We start from the raw sequence: 15653 nt of genomic DNA, 5'->3' as shown, positions 1-15653 counted from the left end.
GTTTGTAAATAAACTTACGGCATGAAAAAAAAAATACATTCTCCACAGTGTATCCTTCCTTTTTTGGTGAAAAACTATAAAACCATAGCTTCCGAGTCTCCGCCGAGAGTCGCCGCGGGTTCCTGCTTCAACAGTGCTTGGACGGAACCCGGCGCTCGTCCCCCACCCTGGCCGGCCGTTCAGAGCCAGCCCTTCGCCATCTCCTCATAGCGCCCTGGGACCGCTCCAAGGCCCCCGCCACCGCTCCAGCGCCCCGCGGCCGCCGCTCGCCGCCGCCATGGCGACCTCGTCCCCCTCGCAGGTGCGCCGGAACTACCACCAGGGCCCGGAGGCCACCATCAACTGCCAGATCAACCTGGAGCTCTACGCCTCTTAAGTCCACCTGTCCACGTCTTACTACTTCGACCGCGGTGATGTGGCTTTGAAGAACTTTGCCAAATATTTTCTTCACCAATCTCATGAGGAGAGGGAGCATGCTGAGAAACTGATGAAGCTGCAGAACCAACGAGGTGGCCGAATCTTCCTTCAGGATATCAAGAAACCAGACCGTGATGATTGGGAGAACGGGCTGAATGCAATGGAGTGTGCATTACACTTGGAAAAGAGCGTGAATCAGTCACTACTGGAACTGCACAAACTGGCCACTGGTAAAAGTGACCCCCATTTGTGTGACTTCATTGAGACTCATTAGCTGAATGAGCAGGTGAAATCCATCAAAGAACTGGGTGACCACGTAACCAACCTGTGCAAGATGGGGGCTCCCGAATCTGGCATGGCAGAGTATCTCTTTGACAAGCACTCCTTGGGAAACAGTGATAGTGAGAGCTAAGCCTTAGGCTGTCTTCCCATAGCCACAAGGGTGACTTCCCTGGTCACCAAGGCAGTGCATGCATGTTGGGGTTACCTTTACCTTTTCTATAAGTTGTACCAAAACATCTATTTAACTTCTTTCATTTGTACCATTCTTCAAATAAAGTAATTTGGTACCCAAAACAAAACAAACAACAACCAACAAAAACCCATAGCTTCTGCTTCTTCACTACTCGGTCATTATATTATCTCCACAGGAGACAGATACACTTGTTTGATGGTATGTTTGGAATTATAAGTACGCTAATCCCATTTTAAAATATAAGCTTACTTGACATAGGGTCACTAATTTTTATAGTACATGAAAAATAGAAACATGGATGATATCTTGATAAATTCTTTCTTCATTTATAGTAGGTACATATAACTGAAGAATGCTTTTAAAAAATTAAGGAGCAGGGCACCTGGGGGGCTCAGTCAGTTACATGTCTGATTCTTGATTTTGGCTCAGGTCATGATCTCAGGTGTGATTGAGCCCCAGTCTGGCTCTGCACTCAGTGGGGATTCTGTTTGAGATTCTCTTTGTTCCTCCCCCCACTTGCTTGTGTGTGCTTTTTTTTCCCTCTCTCTCTAAATAAATAAAATCTTAAAATAAGTAAGGAGCAATTGAAATTTCCTCTGAAATTTTTAAGGCAAGATTAACATCTGGATCAGAAAAAAATTATTCCTGGCTATATAGTTAAGAATAAACTTTACTGTGCCGCCCCCCCCCCCCCCCCCCCCCCCGTCCCGCCGCCAAAAGGTCTGGACTTTGCCTTCAGCAAAGGAAGTGATCTCTGAGCCCTTAGAATGCTCTGCCTAAGGAGAGTACCTTTGTTTACTTGGGGTCCTGGATCACACCAGATAGTCTAACAATACAATTTATTGTGAGGGCTTTGGGCCACATAATATGAGCTCTATCAGGAGACTACAGGTCCATCACATGGGCAGTCAACCATGTTTACATGCTAGAGCCCTAATAAAACTCTGTACACCCAAGCTCAGGTGAGCTTCCCTGGTTGGCAATTCTCCATGCGTGTTATCACACATCATTGCTGGGAGAATTTAGCATTTCCCACAACTCCAGTGGAAGAGGACATGTGGAAGTTCGCTGTGTGTGATTTTTCTGGGCTCTGTTCCATCTGTCTCTTCTCATGGCTGATTTTAATCTGCATCCTTTCATATTATAAACCATAACAATGAGCATAACAGCTTTCAGTGACTTACTTGAGTCCGTCTAGAAAATTATTAAACTTGAGGGTGGTCTTGGGAACCCTGGAATTGCAATTGATGTCAGAGTGAGGGTGGTCTTGGGACTGCCCCCTAACTTCATGCTGATGATTTATTACAACAGGCCTTCCAGGGATGTAGAAGAGATAGCATTTCCTCTCTCTGGCATTTATTGTAACCATCTAGCTTTAAAATGGTAGTTTATAATCTCAGTTTTTTCCTAAATCAGAATGGCCTGTAAGTCAGTCCAAATAACTGGAGTTTCTCAATATTATGGGTTTTCATATAGTCAGCATACAAAGGTAAAATTTTTGATGTTACCCCTCTGTGCAAATTAGGGTTTTGACATGCCTGATGTTCATTTTATTTTAACTGAGAATTTCCAAACTTTGCATGATAGTTCACTCTAAGACCTTTAGAGTCAAAGTCTCATAAGGCTCTCATCTCCTATAGATGGTGCTAGGCATTGTGTTACGGGAGTTGGCTAATAATATTTTCAGCATATAAATAAGAGAAATGCCAAAATATCATTTTAGTTTCTTATATCTGTTCCTTCCTCTTGACTACTGCTCATAATAATTTTTAAACTGAGGCTTAAGGGAAAGAATATGCTACAGTTTGGGGTCAGGGTCTCCCATCATAGCCTTGCTGTAACTAATTCCTTAAACTTTCTTGCTATCAGATTCTCCAAAAGCTTGCTTGTTTCTCTGTGAGCACTCCCTGGTCTCACGCATACCATACAACCTGCCTCTGTCTTCAAGTCCTTGCTCTTTCTGTAATAGTATGTACCCATAAAATTTCAAGACACACTAATGGTTATCTGCCACTGAGATGGAAAAGAAAGAACTTTGTACATGAGAGCCATTGAATCAAAGTAGTTTGATGAAGAACGTACTATAGCTGAAATATTGAGAGAAGAATTCTTAAAAAGTCATTAGCTAGATGGACATCTTGGCTCCTTCCATAGTTTGGCTATTGGGGATATTACTGCTATAAACATCGGGGTACACATACCCCTTCGGATCCCTACTTTTGTATCTTTGGGGTAAATACCCAGTAGTTCAATTGCTGGATCATAGGGTAACTCTATTTTCAACTTTTTGAGGAACCTCCATACTGTTTTCCAGAGTGGCTGCACCAGCTTGCATTCCCACCAACAGTGTAGGAGGGTTCCCCTTTCTCCACATCCCCACCAACATCTGTTGTTTTCTGACTTGTTAATTTTAGCCATTCTAACTGGTGTGAGGTGGTATCTCATTGAGGTTTTGATTTGGATTTCCCTGATGCCGAGTGATGTTGAGCACTTTTTCATGGGTCTGTTGGCCATTTGGATGTCTTCTTTAGAAAAATGTCTGTTCATGTCTTCTGCCCACTTCTTGATTGGATCATTTGCTCTTTAGGTGTTGAGTTTAAGAAGTTCTTTATAGATTTTGGATACTAGCTCTTTATCTGATATGTCATTTGCAAATATCTTCTCCCATTCCGTCGGTTGTCTTTTGGTTTTGTTGACTGTTTCCTTTGCTGTGCAAAAGCTTTTTATCTTGATGAAGTCCCAATAGTTTATTTTGCCCTTGCTTCCCTTGCCTTTGGTGATGTTTCTAGGAAGCAGTTGCTGCAGCTGAGGTCAGAGAGTTTGCTGCCTGTGTTCTCCTTTAGGATTTTGATGGACTCCTGTCTCACATTGAGGTCTTTCATCCATTTTGAGTCTACTTTTGTGTGTGCTGTAAGGAAATGGTCCAGTTTCATTCTTCTGCATGTGGCTGTCCAATTTTCCCAACACCATTTGTTGAAGAGACTTTTTTCCATTGGACATTCTTCCCTGCTTTGTTGAAGATGAGTTGACCATAGAGTTGAGGGTCCATTTCTGGTCTCTCTATTCTGTTCCATTGATCTATGCATCTGTTTTTGTGCTAGTACCATACTGTCTTGATGATTACACCTTTGTAATAGAGCTGGAAGTCCGGAATTGTGATGCCACCAGCTTTGCTTTTCTTTTTCAACCTTCCTCTGGCTCTTCGGGGTCTTTTCTGGTTCCATACAAATTTTAGGATTATTTGTTCCATTTCTTTGAAAAAAGTGGATGGTATTTTGATAGGGATTGCATTAAATGTGTAGATTACTCTAGGTAGCATTGGTATCTTCACAATATTTGTTCTTCCAATCCATGAGCATGGAACGTTTTTCCATTTCTTTGTGTCTTCCTCAATTTGTTTCATGAGTATTTTATAGTTTTCTGAGTACAGATTCTTTGCCTCTTTGGTTAGATTTCTTCCTAGGTATCTTATGGTTTTGGGTGCAATTGTAAATGGGATCGACTCCTTAATTTCTCTTTCTTCTGTCTTGTTGTTGGTGTAGAGGAATGCCACTGATTTGTGTGCATTGATTTTCTATCCTGCCACTTTACTGAATTCCTGTATGAGTTCTAGTAGTTTTGGCGTGGAGTCTTTTGGTTTTCCACATAAAGTATCATATCATCTGCAAAGAGTGAGAGTTTGACTTCTTCTTTGCTGATTCGGATGCCTATTTCTTTTTGTTGTCTGATTGCTGTGGCTAGGACTTCTAATACTATGTTGAATAGCAGTGGTGATAGTGGACATCCCTGCCATGTTCCTGACCTTAGGGGGAAAGCTCTCAGTTTTTCCCCATTGAGAATGATATTTGCTGTTGGTTTTTCATAGATGGCTTTTATGATACTGAGGTATGTACCCTCTATCCTTACACTCTGAAGAGTTTTGATGAAGAAAGGATGCTGTACTTTGTCAAATGCTTTTTCTGCATCTATTGAGAGGATCATATGGTTCTTGTTCTTTCTTTTATTAATGTATTGTATCACACTGATTGATTTGCGGATTTTGAACCAAACTTGCAGCCCAGGAATAAATTCCACTTGATCGTGGTGAATAATCCTTTTAATGTACTGTTGGATCCTATTGGCTAGTATTTTGGTGAGAATTTTTGCTGTTCATGTTCATCAGGGATATTGGTCTGTAATTCTCCTTTGTGATGGGGTCTTTGTCTGGTTTTGGGATCAAGGTAATGCTGGCCTCATAAAATGAGTTTGGAAGTTTTCCTTCCATTTCTATTTTTTGGAACAGTTTCAGAAGAATAGGTGTCTATATACAATGGAATATTATGCAGCCATCAAAAAGACTGAAATCTTGCCATTTGCAATGACATGGATAGAACTGGAGGGTGTTATGCTAAGTGACATAAGTCAATCAGAGAAAGGCATGTATCATACGATCTCACTGATATGAGGAATTCTTAATCTCAGGAAACAAACTGAGGGTTGCTAGAGTAGTGGGGGGTGGGAGGGATGGGGTGGCTGGGTGATAGACATTGGGGAGGGTATGTGCTATGGTGAGCTCTGTCAATTGTGTAAGACTGATGAATCACAGGCCTGTACTTCTGAAACAAATAATACATTATATGTTTAAAAAAAAAAAAAGATAGTAGGAAGGGAAAAATGAAGGGGGGGAATCAGGTGGAGAGGAACCATGAGAGACTATGGAGTCTGAGAAACAAACTGAGGGTTCTAGAGGGGAGGGGGTGGGGGGATGGGTTAGCCTGGTGATGGGTATTAAAGAGGGCATGTATTGAATAGAGCACTGGGTATTATACGTGTTAAACAATGAATCATGGAACACTACATCAGAAACTAATGATGTAATGTATGGGGATTAACATAACATAATAAAAAGAAAAAGTAATTAGCTATCATGTAAAGGCCACTTACTTGAGAATCAGGGTAGCCTAGAGGATGCCAAGAAAGAGTAAGTCAGTTGTCAGGAATCCTTGGTAAATGACAATGTTCTTACCAGAATTACTGTTTGATTACATTTTCAGACCCAGTATGTGGGGTATTAGAGTGTACCTTTGTTGTTGTATTTGTTGTTATTGCTATAGGGACCTGGAATTAAGTGTGGGGGATTTTGCCACATCGGTAACCTAAAGGATTTGTTTTGAGCTCCCTCAACCCCTCATACATTCAAGTACTATAGAAGGTATATGGCTTAGAGAACTGACGTGTGTGTGTGTGTGTGTGTGCACGCATAGGCATGTGCACATGGGCGTGCACATAGAATTAGTGAGAGTTTGAAAGATGACAAGGTAAAGATTTGTTACAGAAAGAAAAATTTAATAGGAATTAGAAACAGAATTATATTAGGAGGAGTTATATCAAGAGAAATTTGTGTTATATACTGATTAGTCATTGTTGGTTAACTATATTAAATGAAAAGTTAGTTAAGATGTTTACTTGTAATGAAAATGGAATGAAATTATAGTTTGGATTGGGTTATCATTAATTTAGATCATTACTAATTGAGAGAGAAAGGCATTGTATCCTTTTACTGAACTGTCAGTGAAAATTTTGAAAATTGTATTGGTCACCCCAATTTTAGACAGTGCAAATAATGCACATAGTTAGTGGCCTCAAAGAAGATCTGGAAATGCTGACATTTGCTTACTGATGCAGAACTTCATTTCAGTTAGCTTTATAACAGAGTCTGGGTTACTGAGTAAATTAAATATAATGACAAGGCCATTGAAAAGGGTGAATAGAGGATCACTTCTTTTCAATAGAGGAGTGGGAAAATCAAAAATTATGAGTTAAAGAAAATTGTTCTTTTTTTCTGTGGCTTAGGTCAGGTTGACAATTATTATTATTATTATAAATGGTCAGTGCTCACAATCACAGTTATTAGCATACCTTATCACAGAATGACTATAATCCAGGTTGTTTATTTATTCCATTTTCCTGGGGAGGCAGGAAAGGATAAAAAATGAAACTACATGAATAATACACCTGACATGGCACATGGCAATGGAATAAATGCTCCAGTTAAAATGTTTTTAGCTGGATGATTTTAAAAAGCTTAATTAAATATTCATGAGTGGGAATTAATAATTAAGCTCCTAATATTTTTTTTCCCCCTCAATTTACTATTTACTCTTCAGGCACTAACTACTTGAAGTTAATGCGGACCTTGAAGGTTGAGGTCATGGCCCTCTACAAAACTCCCCTCACTTCAGACACCAGCTGCAAGCACCAGGGTTCCCAGGCTATAAATTCAGGGTCTTCCACCATCCCCTCAGGTCCAATAATTTTCTAGAATGACTCAGAACTCAAGAAAGTGCTATACTTATGATTACAGTTTTATTATAAAGGATACAGATCAGGACCAGCCAATGAAGAGACGTACAGGGTGAGGTCCCAGAGAGTCCTGAATGTGAAACTTGCCTGTAAATCCCAAGGCTTAGATGCTCCCTTCTAGGAACTCAGGATGAACACCAGGCAAATTCTTTCTTATACAATGTTCCCTACATTTTGTTTTCCTGCTATATTGGGTTTTTATAAGAAATGGTATGTTATTATTGAAAGGAAAATTCTTTCCCAAGCATACATACGCCACATTGAATATTCTCCTTTTCTTTTGAAGCTTTCTTTTAAGTAATGAATAAAGACAATAAGTAGAATCCAAAGTAAGAAAATCTTGTCCCAGAAAATTCTATCTGAATTTCCCCTCCCAAGCATGAGTGCTTTTACTACTTTTCATTTTTGGTCATTTTGCATCCCATGGGGATATGTTTTTGGTGGAGAAACGGAGGCCCCTGACCTAGTATGCTACGTGCAGGACTTAACATTTGCTCTGTGTGGCCTCCTGGCATGTTGTGGTGAGGGTAGGCTTGTGTATAGGGGGAGTTGAGACAGGGGCAACTCAAACAACTATTGGTTGGTAGTGACCTCTCCTTAACATTATTGGCTGGATGTTACCGGTTTTAGAAATTTAGAGTGGTGATTAATTCCTGGGACAAGAAACTAATTGGAGGGAGCCTCTTTTTTTGTCATGATTTTCTGAAAATTTTTAAAAGGAACATTACATCTATGGTCTCTTGCAGGAAACACCTTTGACAAAGTGTATTTGATACCAAGCAGCATTACTCAGGGTCCAGTAGGGACCACGCACTTACTACATCAAATCTAAACTTCTAAACTTGCTGTTAAAAGCCTATATAGTAATGAGGTTTGGTCATTCTTGTTTTTTGATTACAGTATATGAAATTACCTTCAACCTAACTGCACCTTGGCTCACACACACACACAATAAACAATGAATTATTTATTAATCACCTACTATGAACACATGTGCCAAATACCGTGAGGAAAAGATAAAAAAAATATTCACAAGAAGGAGGTTGGGATGTAGTGGGAGAGGAAAACTAATATGTGGGAAGGAATAGAGACAGAGGGAAAAAATGGGGGACTGTACATTTCCAAATAAAAACTCTTAACATTTTGGTGAGTAATATTTACCAATTCCATCCCGGCAGTATGGTCAATGGCAACAAATTTGTCTTGGCCAGTAATCCATAGAGCAGTCTGGAGGAAGGAAGAATGACCTAGTTGACAGTAGAGAGCTTAACCGCATACAGCTTGTCCTGTGCTGGTGAATGTATGTGGTGGCCTACACATAAAGGTGTATGTTCAATTTTACTTTTAGTAGGCATTGGATAATATGTTGGGTTTTAATGAGAGTATACAGAAAATGTATATGTTCGAGATAAGAAACCTATTCTGTATTAACAGGTAATGTTTCTTCTTAAGAATGAGTAGAATATCTAAAGAAGCTAAGTCAATAGATTTTACCTTTAAAGAAATTACTTTTTTCAACACTTCTTTCCAGGAAAGTAGAGTCTATCAGGTTTCTTGTCCTGGAATGCCATTATCTTACCTATTGCTCTAATATCAGCCTTGAGTGAAAGTATAAACTCTCTAGTGAAATATTAAAATGAAAACCTCAACTGAAGGGAAATGGTAATTTGATTTTATTTAAAAGTATTTAACTTACTGATATTTTATGGTAAATGAATAACTGAGAAATTAAATGAATGGAGGCACATGTGTTTCTTTTTAAATCTGAGAAAATAAGATGTATTCATTTCATTAACATGATCTTTAATAAAATTAATTGTCGTGGAGCAAGAATTCCTGTCCTCTTCAGGGTCCAGAATCAAATTGACATGAGACAGATTAATAGGAGAAAATCAAATTTAATAGCATATGTATGAGGAATTTGCACAGATATAGAAATTCCCAAAACAGGCAAAATAAGGTATACATGTCATTCTGAATTAAGGAGAAGAGGGTAGGGGTCTGGGTCTTCAAAGAGAAGGAATGCAATCTTCAGGGAGAATGAAAAAGAGTAAATGTTTGGTAAACAAATATTTGCTGGCTGCTGAGAAGCCATGGAACATAGAGGACTTTGATCAAACAGGTCTTTCTATGTTCCTTCCTGTCTACCATGTCTAGTTCATGTCGTAATGTAATTAAATCTATGGTAATAGCTCCTTCGTGGAGGATCTTCTCGATCCAAATTCTTTTTAGGCAGTTGAGGGGGAGGTAAAGAGCTTTTCCTAAATCTGCTGGGTTTTGATTGCTCTTTAACTCAAAATAATCTTTATGCCAAAGTGGCCTTTCATGGATGGGCTGCCCTTGGTTCCTTCATTATAATGGTTGCCTTGAAATTCAAGTTTTCCTCTGATTTATTTCCCTGACACCCTCTCAAATGGTTGAAAGAGCAGTGATCATCATCTCAACTAGAGAACAATAAATGAGTTGTACCCCAAAGCATCCCCTGGAGTCCTTTATTAAAATAGAGAACAAGAAGTACATTGAGGTTAAATGAAGAGTTGCCTCTTCCAACCCATTTAAGAATCTTCTGTCACATTAGTCTCTTTCTGACCTTTCTTTATTGCTGTGCTTTCTTTCTTTATTGAACTCCTACTTTGTGGATGGTAGTTTATTTGCTGTGAGGGAGATGAAGAATATAAAATTCTGGTCCCTGTCCACAATGATGTTCTTCCCATTCCCTTACAATGTCCTCTAACCGAGTGTATGACATAGTGCCCCTTTAAGATCTTACCCTTTTCTTGCTGAAAAATGTTCTCCTTCATTGGTTTGCAGCTAGACCCTCCTATTTTGTATAGATCCTTATTTGGGATTCTCTCTTTTTGGCATTCTTAAAGGCAGAGGGGAAAGGGGAAGAAGGAGGGGGAAAAGTAGAAAGGGTCTAGAAAGCCATGTGAAGCGCCCTGAGAAAGGTTTCCTCAAATTCCTAAGAATAGATTTGGACCTCAAGGCAGTTTTCTTCCTTTCTCCTCGCCACACTCAAGGTTGTGTAGCCCAAGAAATGGCGTGAGTAAGGCTTCCAAAAACTACAGCAAGGTTCTCCTAATGTAAGGGCTCCTACTACCTGTATCTTAGCACAGCTCAGGGCCAACTGTGAGCAGTCAAGCAGTCAAAGACAAAATGAAAACAAAGTAATCGGATGTCCGTAAGGAAAAATATAACCAAAGAAACTCATTAAAACGAAAAAGAGGAGGGAGGAGAAGGGGAGGGGAGAGAGAGGAAACAGCTATTGTGGCACTGGAATCTGGTTGCGAGTGCTTTAAATAATTCTACCTCTTAGCTTAAGATATTCCACCCCCTCATGATTGCTTTTGGGGACTAGAAGAAAGATCTAGGAGCAATTCAATCCAATTAGAAGGGAAAAGAGAGATTTTCTCTAGCAATTGCTATGCAGATGTGTATGTCATGAAACTGAAAAGGTGACACTAAGCAGCACATTTGGTTGTTGACTACAGAATTCCTCTTATTTCCTCCCTTCCAAAGCATTTTAAAGGAAACCTTAACCTCATAGAAAGCTGTCCTCAGTAGTCCTGTCAAGGTCAGTGCCAGCTTTCATCAGCCCCTGTAGAAGGGCAAGCTAGGCCTGGAAAAAACCACCTGGGGGCAGCTTCCCTCCTCACTTTATATTCAGTTGTCATATTCATGTTTCCAGTAATAGGAATTGCTGGTGTGTAACACTTTTTGAAACTCTTGGTATTGTGGTCTTATAGAACATTTCAATGGGTAATAGTGTCAGACAGTGGTAATTAATCTTGGAGGAGAAACCTGTTTCTGAATTGCAGCATTGCTTAAAGGTAGGACAATTTGGTGTCTACTCATTAAAAGCTGTACTTGGGCTTCTACCTTTTACCTATAGTTTAAAAAACAATCATGTTAAAAAGACCTTTGCAGTTGGAATTTGAATGTTATGAGCCGTGAGCTCTGAATAGCTCCATCTAAACTTAAATTCTTAGTCCTGCGTTTGGCAACAAGGCTGTTGAGTCTTTTGTATGGTGTTAAGGGCGGGGTGGAAGACTGGACAAGTCGAAGATGGAGAAGACCCTGAAGATCCCTGAATCTCGAGCAAAACCCTCATTTACAGAGACCATGAAGCCTAGAGAGGTTAGGAGACTGACCCAAAATCTGCTCAATAATTAATTATCAGACAGAAATCTAAGGTCTTATATTTTCACCCCCCTCCCTGCAACCCCATCCCCATGGAAACGCCATCATTTCAGTCCTGATTTCCACCTCTAAAAACCAGTCTCTCAGAGGCAAGCAAGAAAATTCTAGGGTATCCATGGATAAAATGGAACAGTGTAAGCACATCAGAACAACTGTATTTTTACGAGCACTAGAAGCAGAGTGAGGCCAACACAACTAAATAGAGAACAAGAATGGAGTGCTTACTACAAGCCAGGCACAATCCTAGGGATGGGGCCCAGAGGCAGGTAGGAGGTACAGATACAGAAGTATGGAAAACAGAGAAAAATAGAGTGCCGTCAGATGAACAATATCCTTCAGACTTTACCTATTGAAAAATAGCCACTACAAGTGGGTACCGAAGGTAGTCATAAATAAAAATAAAAAGAACACACTTTTTCAATGCACAGTTTGATGGGATTTTTATGAAGTTCTAATCATCCTGGTATTTTCAGTATCAGCGTGAAACCGAGGTGTAGTTACTTTAATATCCTTTTCCTCTCTTCTTTATGTAAAACGTGGTTATGAAATCTCAATGGCAGTGATGCTGTTACCTATTTGATGCAGATTACATGCATAAGTTATGTCCCTGAGACCTGTTCCATTTCAACCTTGCATGAGCATTTACAAAATATATTTATAGAATATACTGTATAGCTTTTTGGGTTCTCAAATAGATACATTTTCTATTCTGTGAATATGTTCAGAATATGGGAACAAAATGGATTGATTCAGTCACCTCTTTCTGCTTCTCTTTATTACCGTGTGAAATTTTTGTTGCTGCAAAACTTTTGGTGACCAAGACTTCCAATCTCTGGGTTAAATAAATGTAGAAGGAAGGATAACTTTACAGAATTCTGTAGCTGACAATCCTGTTGCAGTGGAATCAGTCCTGCGATTTGAGCCCAAAATTTCTTTACAGCAGAGCCAGGACACACAAGCAGTTCAATTGAGCAGCCGGCAGAAATGGGAAATGCCAGTGGTAGGAACTTGTTTTTACCAAATGCGGGTGATTTCAGCCTGTGCTTTAAGTCAGCATTTAGGGTTTAAACATCAGAAAAAAAAAATCTGTATATACAAAGAGTTTACTTTGATAAAACTATTGCAGAACTTACGTTTGATGAAATTCACATCTAGAGTAAAAAAGAACAGTTTGGCAACATTTTTTTAAAAATTGATTTTTATCTATATCATCTCATTAATGGATAAGCCTTTTTAATGTTAAGCCACAGCTTTAATACAGGGTGGCCCTCAGATGAAAACTTGGGCATTTGGAATTTGAAATATTTTTCATTCTGAAAGGAATAGAAACCTCATTTACTGTTGGTTTTTTGCTCTTTTGTTCCTATACTAAAGGGAAATAAATAGCTCCTAAACATTTTTTAAAAGTTTATGTAAATATTTTTTATTATACTACAATTTATATTTTGTAGTAGTTCTTTATTTGAGAATGCAATGCATACATAGGATTTAAATAATTTCAGCTCCAGTTAACATAATACTGGACGACGACTTCAACAGGAAGTTATATTTAGCAGAGCAGTGATTCTCATGCTCTGATGTGTCTGTGACTCACCTGGGGATCTCCTCAACATGCTGTTTCAGATTCAGTAGGTCTGGAGTGAGGCCTGAGCTTCTGCATTTCTAACAAGCTGTCAAGTGATGCTGCTAACTCTGGTAAGAACACACCTACCTACAGTCTTAGATAACAAGAGATTGGGAGGTTCTGGCTTCGATTTACTATTTCCCCAAGGTCAGGATCAAAGTCTCTGTGATTCATTTTTCCAGGTCTGAATGCTGTAAGATGTTTGCTTCTGCTACGGCCATCTGTCTGCATTGATAGCAGAACAAGACAAAGGGAAAAGGCAGTGCTGTGCAATGTATTTATCGGTGACTTTTTTTTTTTTTTTTTTTTAAGTGAAATACAGGCTCCCGCTAGTTTCATAGGGAGTCTAGTGTAGGTTATTTGAGATCCATGTCTTGGGGCTAGGTACATTGCTGTCCTGAACAAAATCACTGTTCTTTTGGCAGGAAGGGGTGAATAGGTATTGGGTAGCAACCGACAGTGCTGCCATGATGTACCTGGTGAGGAAAGGAACAGTTTCAAACAGTACAGAAAATACACAAGGAAAGATCTATCCTCAACGTTTGGTCTTTTTTCTGTAGAAGTAATAATTACTTACCATTTCCTGGTGTGTACCTTCACAAATTGTCTGCATACCTACAAATAGATAGATGTGTATATTTAAAAATGCAACGGATTTCAAAATAACCTTTAAAAATGAGGCAAAACATGATTTTTCTTCTTAATAAACTTAGCTTTTTTAAAAAAAAAAAACAACAGGGTGTTTATTGATATTTTGGAAAATTCAACACAAAGGTACATCTCCTTGCCCTTCCTATGTTTTACCCAGTAGTTGGTGGCTTTCTGCCATCTAAAAATACTCAGTAGATGACATAAGTAGGTTTTCAAACCAAAGTGTATAAGATTTAGAATTTCTTTTTTCACGCATTGGGCAAAATCCCATTCTACATTATTGGTGACTCTTGGTGTTAAAGGTAGGTGCTCACTTTATTTTTATTTTTATTTTTTGAAGATTTTATTTATTTATTTGACAGAGAGAGACACAGCGAGAGAAGGAACACAAGCAGGGGGAGTGGAGAGGAAGAAGCAGGCTTCCCGCTGAGTAGGGAGCCCAATGCAGGGCTCGATCCCAGGACCCTGGGATCATGACCTGAGCCGAAGGCAGATGCTTAACCGACTGAGCCACCCAGGTGCCCCAGGTGCTCACTTTAAATTGAAAAACTATCCATATCTACTTAAAAGGTGCAATGGAATTGACCCATTGATAGGTTCAGCTCAACAAGTTCAAAGGCCACCTGACAAAGAAAAGATCCCCCCTGACTTAAGCCTCTTTCTCAGCCTGGGTTTTTCTGTGTAAGAATTTTCATCTCAAAAGCTTTACTTCCAGGAAAGAAGAAAAAAATCAATCAATCCTGTCTTTGGTTAAAATATATACCTAAAGTTCCCTATTCATTTTTCTCTGCCTACTGCTTTCCTTTGTTATGTTATAGTACAATAATCCTTTTTAAGGATCTCTTCTGGATAGTCAGGTGATTTTGATCATTATTGTTGTTATTTGTCACCACATGAAAGGCCTTTTAATTTTGAACTCTCTGAGTGTGTGTGAGAGGTTGTTGGGGTTGAATAGAAAGGAAACAGCTATGACCCTTGAGTAAGTAGAGGCATAGAAAAATGATTATTAGCATAAATCTAAGTAGTATTTGTCCACTGTGGTATGTCTCTGTGGCTGATTAATCAAAAGCTATTAAACAACAGCAACAACAACAACAACCAGCAAATCCCCGAACTCTCTGGTCTGGCCAAATGTAGCTGAGATGATTCTCTTAACTGTTTTCCTGTTGGTGGAATATGTTGGTTGCTGGAGGTGAATCAGTGTGATGAGAGATTCGTTAAGACTGTCCTATGAATTTGTGTGTTCTGCTAAGGTCCTGCAAAAATATATCCTTGTGGACTCTTGCCATATGTCATGATAGGTGGAGTCATGAATCATGGTGCTTGTTAGATACATTTTGCTTTCGTTTGTTTATACTTACTTTGTATTAGACTGAAAGCTTCCGAGTGTCAATTTCTGTTAATTGAATTTTTTTTTTTTTTTTTTTTTAGTGCTCAGTAGAGCGGTGGGTATTTGATAAATATTGGTGCATAGTCGTTAAATGAAACAAATACATTTCACTCAATAGATTGTTTAATCAGGTTGATTTTGATGTGAAACATGTAGTCCTAGAATTCATTTCTTTATCCTTTTGATATGTCTATGAAAGTATTTCAGGTAAAGATAGTTTTTATATAGATAAGACTTTATTTTACTCTTTTCTGGGTACTTTATTTTTTTATTTTTTATTTTTTTAAACTTTGCTTATAACTGTACTAAGTTTAGTGGCTTTTTTGCCATAAATATTCTTCAGAAGTTACCTTAAATAACCTGACATTATCACCTTGTTGGTAGTCCAAATGGTTTTATTGTCTAAATTTCAGTATTGCCTTGTATCTTTGCTTCATGGTGTAGTTCTTGTTTGGTAATAGAGTAAAGGTTGTGTCAAGGTGTATTTATTTATTTTCTTTTTACAGGAAAAACCTTTAGATTGTCTTTTTCTTCTACATCAGTGATTGCTGTAC

The 15653-nt window shown here is 38.8% G+C and overlaps 1 pseudogene across 1 annotated transcript; it reads left to right on the top strand.

Annotated features, from left to right (window-relative positions):
* Positions 1–274: 274 nt before the first annotated feature.
* On the top strand, positions 275–993 carry LOC123863647 (ferritin heavy chain-like; annotated as a pseudogene). The gene has a single exon (XR_006795604.3). The product of XR_006795604.3 is annotated as a ferritin heavy chain-like (transcript).
* The last annotated feature ends 14660 nt before the right edge of the window (positions 994–15653 follow it).

The sequence above is a fragment of the Mirounga angustirostris genome, unplaced genomic scaffold (genome assembly GCF_029215605.1).
Source record: "Mirounga angustirostris isolate CCGP_5_RB_7025 unplaced genomic scaffold, mMirAng1.0.hap1 SCAF_1, whole genome shotgun sequence".
In the NCBI taxonomy this organism is placed as follows: domain Eukaryota; kingdom Metazoa; phylum Chordata; class Mammalia; order Carnivora; family Phocidae; genus Mirounga; species Mirounga angustirostris.
The sequence above is the reverse complement of the archived record's forward strand: the minus strand, read 5'-3'. Positions and strand labels throughout refer to the sequence as shown.